General features: G+C 33.2%; 1 pseudogene; it reads right to left on the reverse strand.

Annotated features, from left to right (window-relative positions):
- Positions 1-23: 23 nt before the first annotated feature.
- On the reverse strand, positions 24-10,572 carry LOC128180204 (uncharacterized; annotated as a pseudogene).
- Between the last annotated feature and the right edge of the window lie 2,514 nt (positions 10,573-13,086).

Genomic DNA, 13,086 nt, shown 5'->3' on the forward strand with positions numbered 1-13,086 from the left:
GTATCAAATCCCAATTAAATTAAATGATACAAAAAATTAACATGCCTTATAGCTTGCTTGTATCACAGCACTAACATGACTGTAATAAGGTTTTCCATTTTGTTGATAAAATGTCTGATGTTGTTTGCTTACTGGAAGAAAATTATCATAGGTATTAAATGAATTGTACAGTTGCTCAAGTTGTATATGAGAACCATAAGCAGTTTTCGCGTTTATCTATTACACCATTTCGATATTTGAAAAGATTTTCTTGTACAACTTAAAACATCATTGAGTTCATGTAACAAAAATAAATGCATAATAATGCATATCATACTTACTTTTATTTCTGAATGGTACGACTATAATAACAATCAGGAACAAGACCGCATTTACAGCTGCTATAATGATCCCTGTTTCCCTAGAACTATAATATAGCGATGTAATTTTATTTTAACCTTTTATCGTGTAGGCCTGTATCAAAATAGTTAAATCAAAATCTATAATTATAAAACAGAAGCATTTGGAGAACCACATTTTTGTATTTCTGAAGAAATAGTTTAAAATGATTTACTATATTTTTAACTTATCTTACACACAAGGCCATGTTGATCAGTTGCTGATGAATTTGGCGTTGCCGATAAAACCACGCCGTTTGTTACAAGTTTATAGCAATCAGGAACTGTAATTTAGATAAAAAAAAAGACTATGAGCTTACTTTAAAATTTTTGCCAAAGTGTCTTTTAACACATTTTTCTGATTTCTCGGCAATCTGTTATTTGAACTTCTGTGACCATACATTTGTACGCATCCAATGAGTTATAGATCAAGTCATATTTGGGGAACGTATTGTTGAAGGGAGTCGACATCTAATCGTGAATTACCCCCCCCCCCCCCATGAACATTAAACTCTGTGCAATGTCCTGTAAAACGTTAAATGATAAACATCACTTAAACGATTTCTTATCCAACCCCTCCCCCAATAATAAATTAAATGAACATACTGGTTTTTTCTCTACAATATATTTTGCTTTACCGAAAATTATTCTTAAAGGTGCACACACTTCCACCATTTTATTTCTGAATCCGTTGATAACACAGTGGTACTTAAATCTTTCAAGAGAATCACACTTTTGCCTGGATGCTATTCTTTCACAGTTCTTTTTACGGGCAGCAATTTCCCACTCGGTCTTCGAAGTTGGACAGGCTGTTACAATTTCTATACTGTTGACGGCTTCTTTACAGTATCGGTTTCCACATTCACACATCTATTACATAAAAAAGCGTGCATACCAAAGAAACTGGAAGGTAACAATATTTATTATTGTACTTACATGTTAAATACTGAAACCTGTTTGGTTAAGACACAGTTGACAATCCGTTCTATTTCCCTCAGCATTAGCAACACACTTAGCAACAGGTAACGCAACGAATTGTTTCATGCGCGTAAATTATGCGCGTACGGTTCGGCGTAGAATTTACGTTATTTCTATATAAAAGCAGTAAAAAATTCTAAAATTTCTTTCGTTTTCATAAGAAATATGTAGTACTAGTATAAGGAGTAGAGATATTGCGTAATTATTTCTGTGTGCTTCGGTTAAGGGTATCTAAGTTCTATCTCGGGGTTTTTTAAGGTCATTCGAGTTAGTACTCAGCTATAAATAACAAGTATGACTAGTTTGGATACCGAAAACGAAGATATACCACGAGAACACGAGCGGCACGGAGAGGATCGTAGGGATAGAAATATTACTATAGACGAGGCATTAAGTCATTTTTCCAGGAGACTGAAGTCTGTTTTGAGAGACGAAAAAGCCGATTTCAAGCAGAAATTGGAGGAACAGGTCTCGGACATTAGACGGGAATTAGTCATTCGGAAGTCGGACAATAAAAGTGCAACCAACTTCGAGTATTCAGGTTGTAAAAATCAGTTTGAATTTAATTCTCAAAGAATTTCAGAATTACAGCTAGCGGACGATTATCTGAGAATTGGTAGAATTGAGGACGCCCATGAAATTTTGAAGCAGGCCAAAAACAAATTGTCGGAACGCAACACCCACGTAAAGATAGCAGACAAGTATGGATGGGATGCGTTGGAGGAATATTTGGGTGATGATCTTGTTGATGGTCCTGATGAGGTGGCTAAGCTTAGGAAAGCAGAGTCACGCGCTATCAAACGCAGAAAAGAGAGCAAGGACAAAAAGCCATATGACAAAAACGATTCTGGACCAAGCGCAGTCATGCGGAATGATCTTTTTCGCGTCGACAATACAGATGCTGTCCAACAGTATTTTAACACTGGATACGGTTACCCACAGTCAGCACCGGGGAGTTACCCCCCCCCCCCCCCTAGGATTTGGTCTGGACCCCAACCGAACACAAGATTCAACTATCCCAAATCTACGGTGTGTTTCTACTGTTTCAACGAGGCTCACGTCTCCACCCAGTGCCCCCTCAAGCTTCAACAAGGAACAAACAGAGTTTCAATGCAAACGGCAACCATCTCTAATCCGGAGACAGACAAGAAAAGCAAGTAGACAAGATGAACAGCTACAAGATGATTCGGTGAGCATCGCTTCAGAATTTTTACAATGTAAAGCTGAATTCAAGGAAAAACAGTTAAAAATGTAAATGTTTAAGGTAGATTAAGTAAGCATGTAGATTTTTGGAGAAATGTTCTTAATGTCAGTGATACAGACTCAAATATTATTTTTTCAGGATACATAGTGCCTTATTTCAATTTCCCGATTCCAAGTTTTGTAACAATAATCAATCAGCAATATGTCATTCTGAATTTGTTTCCTCGAGTATTGAAGAATTGTTTAAAATGGTATTATTTTACAGGTTAATTATGTCCCGCATGTGGTAAATCCTCTTACAATGTCTGAAAATGCAAAGGGCAAAGAGCGTTTAATTTTAGATTTGAGACACGTTAATCAATATGTCGTTTTGTATAAATTTAAACTTGAGGGCATCAAAGAGGCGTTAGATTTTGTACAAAAAGATGGTTTCATGTTTAAGTTTGACCTGTCTTCTGGATATCATCATATTGATTTACATCCTCCAATGTTCAAATATTTTGGATTTTCATGGTCAGGAAAATTTTATGTATTTACTTCTTTGCCATTTGGTTTATCTTCGGCTCCATTTATTTTTACAAAAATACTTAGATATTTGGTAAGATTTTGGAGAGAGAGGGGTATTTACATTGTTTTATATCTTGACGATGGATTTTGTTTTGCAGATAATTATTCTGATTGTTTACAAGCGTCAAATTTTGTTAAAGATACACTTGTTAAGGCAGGGTTTGTTGTTAACGAGGAAAAGTCGTTATAGGCACCGGTCCAAAGCTTGGATTGACTAGGATTTAGATGGAATCTAGTAAAAGGTACTTTGGAATTGCAGGAAAGTAAGTAAGAAGATCTTATGACATTTTTAACAAATCTTGAGAACTTAGATTTTTTCGTATCTGCAAGATTATTAGCAAAAGTTACAGGAAAAATCGTATCATTTTCAGCAAGCTTTGGATCTGTGTATAGATTTATGACAAGACACTTGCATTTGGCTATATGTTCAAGAAAGTCTTGGGATACATTTTTTCAGTTATCAAAAGAAGCCATTGTTGAGATACATTTTTGGAAATTGAATTGTATGTTTTTACCATTTAAGACAATTTTAAAAGAGTATGTGTTACCAGGAAGAATAATTTACACTGACGCAAGTGATCATGCTGGTGCAGGTTACTGTCTTCAAATCCTCGGATAGATTGTTTATAGGAGGTGGACAGAGGAAGACTATAGGAGAAGCTCAACTTGGAGAGAACTTAAAGCTATGGAATTGACACTAGATGTGTTTAAAGTAGAACTTGAAGGTAAATGCGTGAAATGATATACGGACAATCAAAACGCTGCAAGAATCATCGAAGTGGAAAGCATGAACAAAGAATTACATGATATTGTTTTTAAAATTGTTAAAATATGTATTTTGTATAGAATAACTTTAAATGTATGTTGGTTGCCAAGAAATGAAAACGTTGTAGCAGATTTTTTTCAGCAAAATGTACGACCCAGACGATTGGGAGATCGACCAAAGAATTTTTAATCTTTTCAACAGAATGTGGGGTCCATTTACATGCGACTTATTTGCCAATTATCACAACCATAAGGTATTCAAAATTTGTAGACAGTTTTACAGCAGGTGTAGATGCTTTTTCCTTTGACTGGAGTCAAGATAATAACTGGATTGTTCCTCCGGTAAGGTTGATTTCCAAAACAATCTCCCATTTAATGGCTTGAAAAGGTAAAGGCGTACTTGTCGCACCTAAATGGATTTCATCGCCTTTTTGGTCAAGTATTGTAGATAATGATGGATGTTTTAAGAGTTTTGTGAAAGACTATGTAGAGTATAAAAACCCCTCTAGATTTTTTGTTAGAGGTTCACAGCAGAACAGTATATTTCACGAAGAGAAAGTATCATTCAGCGTTGTTGTTTTAAGAATAGATACTAATTGACAAGTGTTTGAATACAATTGTTTATAATAATATGATATTGTTTATGCGAGAACAAAGCTGAATTTCTATGTGTACAATATTCTAACTATGTTTCAATCGGACTATGTGATTGATTTGTTATGTGTACAAATGCCTATGTCATGGATTTGTTTATTTTATGATGTAACCTACGTGTGTTTATTTGTGTATATGTTTACTTCAGAGTTTAAAATATTTTATGCATATTTTTGTAGACGCAGAGATCCACCACTTCAAGAATCAAGAAAGATAAGCCAGTGTTAGCTCCCTTAGTAAACCAAGTCAGAGACATTGTAAGATCAAGTAAATCAGACAATACTAACAAACAATATGATTAGTATTTCGGAAAATTCTTAGAATGGTGTCACCTTTATAAATTTTAAGCTCTACCTGTAGACGCTTGTATAGTAGTTTTGTACATTTCTTTTTTGGTACAGAAAAATGTTCCTGTTTCAGTTCTTAATTCTAATTTCTTCAGCATATCATGGAAGCATGATTTTAATCTTGTCAAAAATCCATGTAAAGAAAATTTTGTTGTTTTTACGATTGAATGCGCAAGGAGAATTTTGTCAAAGCCAGTCAAAAAGAAAGAGCCTGTTACAATTGAAGTCATGAAAATGCTGTACACACAATTCGAAAATTCTCAAGAACTGGCAAAAATAAGAATTTATTGTATGTTTAGTTTGGCTTTTTTAGGTTTTTTGAGGTTTAACGAGCTTGTCAATATTCGTTTTAAAGACATGAGGTTCTGTCCATCTCATGTAGAGCTTTACATCCCGAGAAGCAAGACAGATATATTCAGAGAAGGTAACAAACTTTACATTGCAAGAAATAACAAAAATACTTGCCCTGTCGCATGCCTCCAAAATAACATAAAGGTGGCAAACATTTTGAAGCAGATGAGTTTTTATTTAGAGCAATGCAATTTAGAAAAGGTGCACATTGTCTGAGTTCTTGTAACAAGCCTATTTCATATTCTAGAGTGAGAGAACTGTTTAAATCCAGTTTAGAAAGCATTGGAGTTGAAAAAGAAAAAATTGGTCTTCATTCATTACGAAGTGGTGGTGCAACTTCGGCTGCAAGCAATTTAGTTCCAGACAGGTTATTTAAAATACACGGTAGATGGAAATCAGAGAATGTGAAAGATGGTTATGTGCAAGATAATATAAAATCCAAACTGTCAGTTTCTCTTAATTTAGGTATTTAAATTAAAGAATTAGCTTTGTTATTTCGAGCTGAGTACACAACTCATATCTTATAATAAACTGAGTACACAACTCATATCTAATAATAAACAATCGATTATTAGTTTTGTCTTTGTGTTTTATTATGGATTAGAAAAGAAATATTTTATTTGCTGATGAAAGAAGTGAAGTAGAAAATAATAAAATTTCTTTTCGTTTTCATAAGAAATATGTAGTACTAGTATCAGGAGTAGAGATATTGCGTAATTATTTCTGTGTGCTTCGGTTAAGGGTATTTAAGTTCTATCTCGGGGATTTTAAAGTCATTCGAGTTAGTACTCAGCTATAAATAACAAGTATGACTAGTTTGAATGATGGGGTGTTGTTTGTTTGAAACGTTTTATAATTATAGTTGTTTGTTAAAAGTTCATGAAGGTTGATTAATATTGAAATATTTTGTATATTATAGGTAGTTTTAAAGTATCACACATCGTATATCAAATTCATTAATAAATTACAAGAAAAGTTACCAAGCAATTGTATACGTTCAACAGAAGAAGGATCACATGGACCGGAATTATTAATAATCATGTAAATTAAAGCTGAGTACACAACTCATATCTAATAATAAACAATCTATTATAAGTTTTGTCTTTGTGTTTTATTATGGATTAGAAAAGAAATATTTTATTTGCGGATGAAAGAAGTGAAGTAGAAAATAATGTAATATTAAGACATTCAGTATAATAAAATAAATAGTGCATGTTTGGGAGGATAACAGTTGAAATTGACACCCCTCGAAAACCGACGCGAAGCGGAGGTTGACAATGGTTTCCTCGGGGTGTCAATTTCAACTGTTACCCGCCCAAACAGGCACTGTTTATATAAAGACAAAACCATTTACATATATACCTGATATTGAAGGCAAAACTGTAGAAATCCCTGTCCATATTATTATTCTATGAATAAAAAGAGAAAATAAAACTTTTTTAAAAAATCATACTTTTTTTTTATTTATAGCTTTAAAAACAATTTTCTATACCTCCGTAAAAAAATTGATCAATGATTAAGAGGGCTGGCTGGTCGTTGCCATTTTAGACTATATATTAATGTCATTGAAAAGAAGAGTTCTAAATAAAGTTATAGGAAAACATTGAAATGTTAAAGCTGATATATTCGGAATGGCGGCCAATGGTTAAAAATCTCGTGTCTCAAATTACAGGGAAAATCTGGTAGAAAACATGTTGACCACTCCCTCACCCCTAATATCCCGTGACAATTATGGTCTTTGTTGACCGTAGAAAGCTTTTCTAATTCCTTAAGTTACATGACTTCCCTAGCTTTGGAAATGGATCCTTATATAAATCCACCCCTCCTTATAATACATGAAATTACCAGGTGGAGGGGGTAGGCAGAAGTATGTTTGATTTGTTCTTTTATTCGGGACAAGAGAATGAGATTTGGAGCAAACTTTAAACAAAAATGTGAAGCTTGTCGAAGGATCAATTATTTTTCTCTACCGCTTTTTTAAACACATTCATAAATTGAAAGATTTCGAAATATGAATTAAATTTTAAAAAATTAAAAAAAAAACTAGCTGCTGTTAGACTGTACAGCTTAGTGATGCAAATAATGCCCCTTTTCATCTTCTGCTAATTAAGAAGAATTAAAAGAAAAAGTTGTAGTTCGAGTTATTGTCAGATATTGCTTAATCAATCAATAAAAAGTCAAAATCGAGAAAAATCCTTGGCTTCAACAGAAAGCAAAAGTACAGACGTGAGATCTTTGTCATACGATTGGTTATTGGAAAAGCAAAGGAGTTGTTAATTTTGGATGTTTACACGAAAAAAGATAAAATTTGTTGATGGAGACGTAACTAAAATTAAACTGGAGGAGATATCCTAAAGAAAAACATTTATAAAGGAATACGAATTGATGCAAGTTTCAAGATTCACTTTTTATGTAAGAAAAAAAGCTTTGATATATACTTCCTCGCTCGTCTTCATGTACTTTGATTGCTTACAATAAAAAAAATAACAACAGTTTTGTATAAAAAAAATATTAGTTTCGAGGCCAGTTAGGGTCGATCTCTGATATTTTTTTTCACACAGAAGTGTTTGAGACATGTATCATACTTAAAGCACTGCCATTGAATTCCATTGTTGATTTATCCGAGAGTCTCCGACTTTGAAGGTATCAGTACTGTAACCACTTGTAACGGTCTGATATTAAGAAGCTCACCAATATCAGATAAACTTTAAGACTACTGGTACAAAGGAACGACATCAGAGCAGTGTTTTAATGAAATATTTCATATAAAAGTATTCATTATACGAGAAACAGGGCATTTCCCTAAACACAGATTGCATAATATCACTCAGGTGATCCTCAAAGATATCTCATCATGTGATCTTGAAGGATATCTCATCAGGTGACCTTGAAAGAGATACACACATTTTAACATGTTCAGAAGGAAAGAAGGATCTAAACCATTTGTTTAGTCACATTCTGAGGTACACTGAAACTTTGCATTGTACAGCCTTTGATTTTCAAAGTCCATTTTTTCTGTGTGAGAAAATTTTGCAATTCGGCTCTACAGTACTATCACTAACATTAGACAAGAAATCCATGACCCTGAGCATCATTTTTTTTTTAAAATTTATGCTCCATGGAAAGGAATAGATAGTAGGTTAGGCAGATATAAACATAATTTTGGATAAAAATGTAGAATAATTCATGTTATTATACCTCAATATGATTTTTCTGTATAACGCGACATATGATTGGTTCTAGACAATCAATGCAAGGGCAATGAATATTTCCCTGTCATCGTCATATTTTTCATATCTCACTCCCTTAGAATTTTCATTCTATGTTGAAGAAAAATCCTAAGGATGAATATACAATTATATTAGATTATTAATTCTATTACATTATCGTTTTAAATCCTTAATATATAAGAAAAATGTCATCGAAAGAAACCGGTAACATTAACTACGTAATTGCTTAACTAGAATTAAAACACGATTGAACCCGGTGCATTCTATATTAACACCTGTCGTTCGGTATAATAAACAATTTATTGCATGAACGTCCCGAAATATGAAGATTTATTTCCCCCAAAAAATAAAATATCCCTCGGGCGTTGCCCTCGGGAAATATGATTTTCCTAGGGAAATAAATCTTCATATTTCCCTCACAATCATGCAATAAAAGTATAAAATATCTGGGGAGGGGTGTTACTATAACCATACATGTTAACTCTACTGCTTTACGCGGAAGTCTACCACTATTTACTCTGTCTCCCGCCTACCGCTTTTATTCGAAAATCTACCGCTCAAAATATGTTCGTAGTTTTGATAGATTGCCATTTTGGATGCCTTTTGTAATCAAAAATTCTCGTGGGGTTTGAAATTAGTGTGTGACCTGAATCGGGAGCATACAAACGCTTTTTGAAGTCTGATAAATGATAGGATGTCAAGCATGTGTTTTACATTTATTTAAACGATGAAGGATTACACTTCCGGGGAAAGAGTATCGATTAATTCCCATACATCCCCACACAAACATTATGCCTTTTCAGTACTTTACTAAAATAGTTTCAGCCAAATATTTGGTATCATTTTAAACTTCAATCAAAGCCCTTTCAGAAAATGACAAAAAAATAATAAAGGGTCCCGTTGCGTTTACAGATAGAATTTACAGTTGCTTTACAACTTACTGCAATCGGTAGTAAATGTCATTTTTTTTTTAAAACTATCAACCCCAATTCCTACAACTTTTCCAAGTGTTGCTATATTTTAAAAATATTCCTCCATTCCATCATTTATTTAAAAGCTAATAGTATTACTTTCTTTATTCCTTATTACAACATAACTTTTCTTTGAAATAAACATCCGGGGGTCTGGTACTCTCATTTCTAGCGATTGCATTAGTTACGAGACATGTCAATATTATCCTTACCAAGAAAAACGAAGCTTTGCTATTCCACACCTACCTCTAATGATGACTAAAAATATGTTTTAACTTGGATATAAAAGTAAGCTTAACTTATAATTGATTGCAACACTGCATGATTTGTGATAAGCATGTAAACATAAAAAAGCTTCTCTTATTCGTTCAATTTTGTCACCTTCTTTTTTACTGAACCATGGCAATTGTTTAAAGTCTGCAAACAAAAATCTTTTTCCTCCAAAAAACTTTTAATCAGTTGATAGTAAATACACGCATAATTTGTTTCCTCTGTTGATATGGCTTAAGTCTTTGTTTTATTTTAGTTGATATCCTCAATTACTAAACAGAAACCCTATCTACATATACACGTACATAGTATAAAAATACGCGCTTTAAAACATACGCTAAAAAGCCTGAGCTCAATGCTACCTCTTTTGGGTTCTAAATCTACCTCTTTTTCACCACTGTAGGTAAACATGTATGCTATAACACTAAAAGCACTGTCCGAAGAATTATTAGAGTGGTCATCATGCATGAATAAAAGTACATGTCATTAGTTTATGTAGAGAATTCAAGAGTATACAATTTATTTGACAAATTAATAAAAAGAAGTCGGAAACATAGTTGACGATATGGCTCATACATGTAAAAATTGTCCTGATTTAATTTCACACAAAACTATCAGGAAATATTTAAATATTTTTTAAAGCGTAAATATAATAATACGTCGGAAACATAGTTGACGATATAACTGATAAAAATGTCCTGTTCTTAATTTCACACAAAACTATCAGGAAATATTTTAAATATTTTTTTAAAGCGTAAATATACCGGTAATAATACCAACAATACCCCTTACCGATGTTAAATCCAAACAAACACACTGGTAATGATTTCTCTGGTAAAGACTTCCTCGCTCGTCCATGTACTTTTATTGACTGCTAAATGTCCTTGAGTAGGGAAGATATTTAATTGTACCATAGCTGTCGCTGTATACACCACGTTTTCTTTGTTTAAAAACGTGGTGTATATATGGCAAACCCACAGTACTCTATAGCGGGTATATACACCTATAAGAGAGCTTGAAGCTCCGCCCTCTTATAGTCTAGGGAAAAAACCACACTCATGAATAATTACTCTTTATTACTGTACAGAAATAAGAATAACCGAGAATTAATAAAGTTGAATAAATAATTCAATATACTCTCTCTCTCTCTCTCTCTCTCTCTCTCTCTCTCTCTCTCTCTCTCTCTCAACCGTTTTTATGGCACAAGAACAAAACTCCAAATTAATGATATTTCCCCCTCTATCTCCCTCTCTTTCTCTCTCCCTTTCTCTAAGTATAACAAATTGTTCACAATATAATTATTACGAACACATATTACTTAATTAACCATCATCTTAAAATCCACCGAAGTTAAATGTGCAATTGGTGAATATTGGTATAGAGGCTGAGTTGTCAACATCTATAGAGCGTGCTGAATCAAGGGAAGCTGTAGTAATCGTAGAGGTAGGCTCATCACTTTCCTGAAGCGCTTAGGTTCTAACACGGTGGACACTTCCTTCATCATGTCGTCTGACGCTCTTTTGTACTGGCGAACAGATTCGATGGAACCGTGACCCGTGCGGGCCATAATCCCCCGCTCCTCTGCTCCTCTACCTCTGATACCAAATAATAACCACCCGAACACGTGTCTTTTTGTGCGATACCTCATGCCAGTTTAATCGTGCGTGACAAATCGATTGGCAATACACCCCTGCGAATGTGTTCGGAATGTTTTCTTTATCGTTCCTAAGTATGTAATAAATCCAGAGGTGCTCGAATGAAAGTTCACGAGACTTCACCGAGATTTGTACAGTTTCTGTGAAATTTCGAGCGGAAGTATAAGTGTTCGGATTATATTCTCAAAATACGTAAGTACCTGTCGTTTTTCATATCGTATCCTACTTTGGTTTATGTTAAAACATGAAATTCTTTTAATAAGTTCGTCTTATTTCACCATTTAGTGGTTTTTTATATTAAACGATAATATTCAGAACAGAGTTATCGTTCGTGTTCAACCACGTGTGGCGTGGTTGAAAATATAAACATTGCGTGGCTTAATAAAATCATATCCATGTTTGATGCTTGTGGTGTGCAATACCATGTTTTAAAAAAAAATAATGGATGTCTGTTTTGCATAAAAACTTAGTATATCGAGTCATTTTCAAGGAACATTCTGCATAAAATTGTATAGTCTGTTTCACTATTGATGCTATTACTAGGTCAGGCGCGGATCGAAAATTAATCCTCAGGGGGGATCTCTACTAAGCATGTTAATTGTTGCAACAGCTGACAAAAACTATTTTTTGTATTGTCACATTTATTTCTAGAACACATTTTATTCACCAATTAATAAAGATAAAGTTTAAAATCAATAAACCTCTAGATTTAATATTTGAATACTATAGTACCTATAGATTCTATGAACTAGACTATAAACACGAGGCACGATTTTTACTGCGAAACTGAAAGGGTCAAATAAAACCACGTGGTCTAAAATTTAAATGACAATAACATTCGCAGGGGTGAATAGTAAACATCGGCTTCTTTGTCTTATTTGTTATTTAGGTCAGAAAAATACTAGTAACTAATGTGAATGTCTTTAGAAATTTTAAAAAGAAATTGATTTTATTTATAATTGTTACGTTAAATAATAAAATTGCTCTCTCTCTCTCTCCCTCTCTCTCTCTATCTAACCCGCTATATTTAGTAACAACATTTTGGCGTAGCTATGGTACAAGCAAGTTAGCGATATACTTTTCTATTGGTTTGCTTTAGATATCCGACGACATTTTGTTATCGGGTATCTAAAGCAAACCAATAGAAAAGTATACGGTAACTATAACATATTTCATACATAATAGTATTCATTTTACAAGAAATGGAGCCTCTCTTATCACAAGATACATGTAATTATATTTAGGAATTTTTGACCGAAAAGCAACAAAGACCAAAAACAGATTGCAAAATATCAATCAGGTGATATTTTACGATCAAATTAAGAGACATTGATTCATCATTCACAGAAAAAGCTTGAAAAATAATATTTTTTTAACATTGTATTAGATTTAACAATGGTGTTTAGGCAATCTGAAATATATAAAAACCTATAAGATGTTATAGAAATTTTGAGGACGTGTTGCACTATTAAACAACATTCAATAAAAAGAAAACTTGGACCACTTGAACATTATATTGAAAACTAACACAAAGCATAATTTTACCAATCCTATGTTTAAGCATTGTCCGTTTTTTTTTTTGAAAAAATAAACTAAGCATTCGTTGATTGTACGTTAGGCTTGGTTTTCAAAAACGGAAACTGAAAGCATGAGTTTTGATTTTCCGTTATGTTTAATATCTAGTTTAATATTTAATTATAATACAACCTTCTATATAG

Source organism: Crassostrea angulata, chromosome 4 (assembly GCF_025612915.1).
Source record: "Crassostrea angulata isolate pt1a10 chromosome 4, ASM2561291v2, whole genome shotgun sequence".
In the NCBI taxonomy this organism is placed as follows: Eukaryota; Metazoa; Mollusca; class Bivalvia; order Ostreida; family Ostreidae; genus Magallana; species Magallana angulata.